Here is a 6,935-nt window from a genome sequence, read left to right on the forward strand (position 1 = left end):
GCTCCCACTAGTGTCCAAGGATGATGCCCTCATTTCCCTCGACATTATTTAGTTGCTTCTTCGTACGAAGCAACGGGTGGTTACTGCTTTTACTTCTTAATTTATGTGTTTATTCATTAATTTTTTAACCGACGCACTTCCCTCCTTTCTCGTGCTATCTTTCTTAATTATAATAATATAGCTATGTTAATTAATAATCTTATAAATTTTGTCTCAATCTTCATTCCATGGTGGATCGATGTATATTTTTCTTCATTCGCAATTCATTTCTATATTCTCTCTCATATATATATATATATATATATATATATATATATATATATATCTTTATTACGAGTTAAATTATCACCATATATCATTCTACAACAATTTATTTGCGAAATCTATGCATTAATAATTTTATTAAGATTTTGGCAATATTCCTATATGTATGCGCTAATGCTATTGGGATTGCCAATTTGTAATTTTTCGTTTCATTTAAAACAACATTTTTTTTTGCTCATCCCATTGCCTAATGTCATCCATTCATGGCCTTTTTTACTAAATTTTTTCATAATGAATTTATGAATGTTGAAGTAGTTCATTATTGTCATTTCCTTTATTTTTGATAGATTAGAGAGGATTATGCTTGCTTTTGTTGGTGATGGTTTCACCTAGTTCTTGTGGTTCCTATATAGATCTAGTAACCAGCTTTTGAGGTTGACATGATCCCAAGGAAAATTTTGAAACATCGGTTTTACTCTTAGTATCAATTTTATGGTTTTATGTTGTTCACATCATACCTAGGTCAATTAAAGAAAATTTCAAGCCTTGACCAACATTCTGAACAACTTATGCTAGGAAGAATTGACTAACTAACTTCAGGAATTATTTTCAGGCAAATGAAGAAGAATTTCGAAAATCTAAAACATGAGTTTTGTTTAAGACATACCCAATTAAGATACTTGCAAAAAATTATTCATGAAAGTGCACAATTTGAGAGATATCCACAATTCTTTCAAGGATATGTTTCTAGTTATGGCTAATGACCAACTATGCCCTAAACTGAGCAACAAGTTAGCAAAATGAACCAAATTAAGCTATTCTCAGAAGATTTCATGCTAAATTAATCATATATAATCATATCTTCACCCAAGAATGCATCAAAAATAATCCTTTGTAGATTAATCATGATTTGACAAACCATATTTGGGGAAATTACTTTCAATTCACCCCGATCTTTGTTGTATGAATGTGTGAGTAGAATGTAGGTTTGTGGGGTTGGAAAAGGGAAGATTTTTTCATTGTTTTACGGCTGCAGGATGATCCCATGTGGTGGCCACTCGAGATCAAGCCTTTTTATGCTCCTTTTGATGTCGAATTCTGGGGTTTCTAATATCGATTGTCAATGCTCAGGTTTCTTCATATGCTATGTTCAATTTCATTACGATTTAGTTTTCTAAGAGAGGCAATGTTACTGATTGGTCTGGGACCACCAACCCAACGCGTTACCCTCCTTTATTTCTCTTGATTTAATGCTTAGTTTGTGTGTGGTTTGGATATTGTAAATAATACTCCGTTTCTAGTAGAATGTTTATATAACTAGCAAATCACGAGGTTAAATGGTTAATATATGTGTTGTTTACACATGGATTGATTTACTAATTTGAATCATAGAATCACATGGTTGAATGTGTGAATATTGGAATAAGATTGTATTGAACTCTTGAATCAGATCAAACCTCAAAGATTTATATGTTAAAATTGCCTCTTGTCCTATAGTAGTTTAATGTATGATCTCATGGTTTAATAGTACACATCTTATATGAATGGTTGCATATCATGGTTTGAGATCCTTTGTTGTGTTATATTTTGACTAATGTGTGGCTGTTCTACCCTTTGTATGCAAGAATGACGAATATCACCCTCAGATGTTTCACTTATGGTTAACATTTGTGTTTTTCAAAAGGGATTAACACACAAGATTTATTGTTGGTAGAAGATATTTCTTAGTAACTTTGTGAACCTTAAATCATTTTATACTTGCTATAGAAGCTAGCCTAAACTCATCGATTACTATGCATACTAGTGAATAAATGGTTTCACATACAAGGAAAATATTTAACTTTGTGATACTTATCTTTATTCATGCCTTGCATGTATCAATACAAGGATTTGTTAATGGATCTTGTGCACCTTGTATAATTATATCATCATTTACATATTTGTTGTATATTTTCATTCAAAATGTTGAGTTTGGTTGAGTTTTGAATTAGAACTCAAATAATATTAATGTTCTATTATTCCTCCTTTGAAAGAAAATTATGTATGATGTTTTATAATTGATAATTTGTCGATCTAACCGATGTTATGGTGATTTAAAATAGAGTTTGTTACAGACTATACACATTTGACTCTATTTACATTGTATCTAGATCATTAATGAGTACATATTAGTTGAGTGACCCTAGGGGAAACTTAAGTTCAATCATCCTTTGCTTTTAATTTTGTGACAACAACATTGCCTAGCTGATAGGAGTTGCTTGTTATGCTTAAGTTTCCTTTATTGAAGTGTGATTTTGGAATCCATTATGAGTTCTTGAGTCCTTCTTCCACCTAAAAATTGGAGGGAACAAAATGTCAATTTGTCCAGAAGGATTTAGCACTAATAACTCAATGGTCCCTTAGGTAGGATTTCATAGTTAAGTTTTGTGAACCTGTCACTGAAGGTATTCTAATTATTGAAGAGTAGGAGTCGAATCTCTTATGGAAACCCTGAGTGATGCAAGTTTTTTATGCTTTTCCTAGTTAGGTCCTTAGTGTAACAGATCAATACTGCATTGATCTGCACATAAACAGTGTAGTGCCCCAAAGTCTATGACCTTATATTAACAATTAAATGTGAGTAATTGTTATTATCAAATATTGCACCAAACATTTTGATGTCGTTGTCGGGGACACACTTGAGGGATAGAGCCTTGGTGTTGGGCATGGAATTCCCCTAAGGCAAGTTTTGGGGCTTAAAGCCCAAGTTTTGACCGAATATTCTTGTAAAAGCTCTGTGAATTGTGGACGCGGGGTGTGAAAGTATAATAGAGTCACAAGGTTTTCCACCCTAGTTTTTGTAATGTAATGTCGACTACATAGACCTACACATGGTCTGCGGACCATGGGATTGTATAAATAGAGTGAGGCTCTAAGTGTATAAGATGAAAAATAGAAGATGGAATAGGGAAAAAAGAGGAGAAGTCTAAGTGATTGAGTCGAAGTGTAAAGTGTGTCTGTGGGTCATAGAGTAGGAGAAGGCTCTGTAGCTAAGTGCGCAAAGGCCTAGTAGTCCACAGCTGAGTGCGTGGACCCCTATAGCTGAGTGCGCAGGGAAGGTCAAGTCTGTAACTATTGGGAGAATCAATAAAGAGAATTTTTACTATAATTCTGTGTATCTTTTCCTGCTTTAATGCATGATTGGATATAATTTGCAAGTATATTGTTTATTTACTACGCGAACCTGTATGAATGTTTTTTGATACTAATTATAACTTAAGACATTCAAGTAGGCGAAGGTTATTAATTAGTGTTGGAAGATAAGTAAGATCTCGGGTAATAGTGCAGAGCGCAGCATAACCCCTAGTTAGGGCTGTGCGAAGGCAGTGTATCAGGCTGCGAGGAACGAGAAAGTTCGCGAAACAACCTTCCCGCATGAACAAACAGAGGACCAGTCGAACCTCATTAGACATCTCAAGGGTGCAGAAACCTGGTTCTAGCACCCTCCCATACTACTTCGGGTGAGACCTCAGTCCGCAGACTGTTGCCGAAAGGGCTAGTAGTACAGGGATTTGTTTGGCTAATTAACTCCGAACCTGGGTCAATCTCCAACAAGCCAACAAATGGTTCTGTTGTCGGGACCAGGAACTACATAGAGATGTTTGATGTTGTATCACTGGAATCCGACAAATAAAGGAATTGAAGATTGGTTGGACAGAAAGATTCACGAGTTTGAGGTGCAGGAAAACAAGAATCTGCGACTATCAAAGGAAGAGTGGTTAGACTGCTACTTGTATACAGAGATCCACGAAATTTTCTTTACATCCTTCCCCACTGAATTGTACAAGTGGATTGCAAAGCTAGCAGATAGCCAAGGAAGGTGTAAACTCGACAAACCTATTGTGTGGACTCCATAATTGGTGCGCAGACTGGAAGCATCGGAAGATAGGATTGCGTGTGCTATCGATCATTGGCTCGATCGAATCATAGGAGGGTTCATCACCAAATTCGTGGTAGATACTTCAATAAGCTATAGCGAGGCAAAACGACACTTCCTCAAGGGATCGCGAGGTAAGTACGTTAAATATTTGAACACTTGGATTAAAATGCTACTGTGTGAAAAGTGGGTTATGCGAATAAATTGATGTTTTGGGCTATGCGGAGTGGGAGGATCTACAGAAACGAAGGTAGCACAGAACTAGAAACTAGCCCCTTGATTTCACCTCCGCGAGGGGGTGAAGAAGAACTCGCGAAGGTTTCGCCAAGAAGTGTGATCAATCTAATAAGGCGGAGAATTCTGCACATACCATCCCCACCCACACCACCACCAGTTTCATTATCTTCACCCCCGTCTTCGCCCATACTACCTCTGCCACCACCGAGAAGCAGTATGGCAAGTGCGATAAAGCTACCAACATTCAAGGGAGTAGGAAATGACGATCCAGACCAGTTTTGGTTCATGATAAAAGCTGTATTGGAAGCACAGGGTGTCACAGACGACAATATAAAGAAGGCAACATTGGTCAGTGCTCGACAAGATCACGCGCTAACCTGGTACATTAAGCATTCCAATGAAAATTCGAATGCGAGGATCATAGATATCCAAGTTGCGCTAAACAAAGAATTTAGCAAGCCAAAGTCAGAGGCACAATCGATCATTAGATTCAAGGAAATCATAATGCTACTAGGTGAGACCCCGTGGGAATTGGATCAAAGATTGAAGTGCACAATTCGCGAAGCGAACACGACATTAACAAATGGGCAACACCACGAATGGTTTGTAGCATCATTAATGCTGCATCTACGAAACGCACTAGCGCAATAAAGGCTAACCACTCAAGCTGAGGCTTTGGAGGTCACGATGAGATTACACGAAACTACGATACAACATCCTAACCTGGGAGTTCAGCAGATTCACGTGCAGTTGAAAAACTTGTGCTTGGAGATGCAGAGTTTGAAACAAGACATGACAACCCGCCCAGAGATTCGCGATGAGGTATGGTGCGTAAAGTGCAAGGGCTAGGGGCACGAAAAGGACCACTGTCCGGTGTTTGCAAATTACCTTGTGGGAGGAGGGCTAATGCCACTAAGACCGGAGGCACAAGCAGGACCAAGCGCAGCGCCTGCATTGTGGTGCATGATTTGTCAAATAGGAGGAAAGCATGCTACAGATAACTGCCATCTATTACGAAAGTATATGCAGAATTCACAACAGTCGTTCTGTAATTTCTATAAGTCGGTAGGACATGATGATTGCACCTGTAGAAGTTATGAACTAATGATGGGTTGAACTCCTACCTACAGAGTTCAAGCCGAAACATGGGCCCTCGATTAAAACACAGGAATGGCGCGCACCAGATTTCAGGGGCATGGACGAGGCCGAGGTGGAGGGGGACCAGGAAGAGTTTGTGAACAACTGATATGTTACAATTGCGGAGGGCTAGGGCATTATGCCCACGATTGTATAAATCCAACGCGACCATCATTCTTGTATTGTACATTGTTTGATAGTGAGACGGAGGATTGTCCCACACTGGTAGCAAGGTTGTGCGATAAAGGAGCACTCCAACCTCCCCCGACTCAAAACCTGCAAATGATGAGGTCTGAGCCACGGGAGGAAGAACCTAATGTAAATATCATGCTTCGAAGTGGAATTACGACAGGGGATGACAAAGGAAAGCAACCTGAAGAAAGTACCTGGGTTCGCAAGGCTCGAAAAAAGGAACCATAATTTGATTTGGAGCGTGCTAAGGAGACCTTCATGGAAGCTAAGAAGAGCTTCGTTGATGCCTCCACTTCAAGAAGTAAACACAAACATAAGGTGGAAATGGACCCATTGATGCTCACTACGTTTTTGGAGACATGCATGAAGCTGTTGCATGACCACAAGGCTGTAAAGGGGATGTAAGAACTCATAACTAGATGCGCTGGGACCACGCTAGGAGAACCGTGCGTAGTTCGGAAGCTCAGGAAACACACGACGTGAACAAGAAGGAATATGAGATTGATTGCGTAGATTGGGGAATATGAGATGAAACAAGTGATTATGGAACTAGGGTCGGATGCGAACGTCCTGACAAAACAGACATGGGGGCACATGGGTAGGCCTGCGTTGTAATGGTCTCCTATCCAACTGCGAATGGCAAACCAGCAAAAGATCCTACCTATGGGGAGATTATAGGGAATCATTGTAGATATTGAAGGAGCAAGCGTGCTAACAGATTTCTAAGTAATAGAGATTGTTGATGACAACAATCCCTACCCGCGCTATTGGGAATAGATTGGGCCATTGACATGAATGGAGTGATAAATCTAAATAAGCGAAAGATGATCTTTGAGAAAAAGTCTCTGTGCGCAGTGGTACCTTTAGAACCTGCAGAAGGATTGCACTACACGGAGCCAGTGCACGACTATGACAACGACAATGATTTGGACTGCAGCTACAAGATAACTGCATGAGATCAAGACTGGGTAAATCCAATTGCGGATGGCCAAATCTCATGGGAGCATGAAATCTCCTGCACATCAGATTCTGATGAGGAGATAGAAAGACAGAGGAATCAGTTACATGAGGTAACCACACTCAATTGTAACATTATGACAAGGTTGCTGCACTGCGTAGTAACAGAGGTAAGAGATCTGCCTATGTATGACAGGTTAAGCGAGGTGGGTGACTTCCTAAACAAATTTGA

This window comes from Pinus tabuliformis, chromosome 7 (genome assembly GCF_031772625.1).
Source record: "Pinus tabuliformis cultivar Carrire ecotype Pingquan chromosome 7, CPIR1, whole genome shotgun sequence".
Classification (NCBI taxonomy): domain Eukaryota; kingdom Viridiplantae; phylum Streptophyta; class Pinopsida; order Pinales; family Pinaceae; genus Pinus; species Pinus tabuliformis.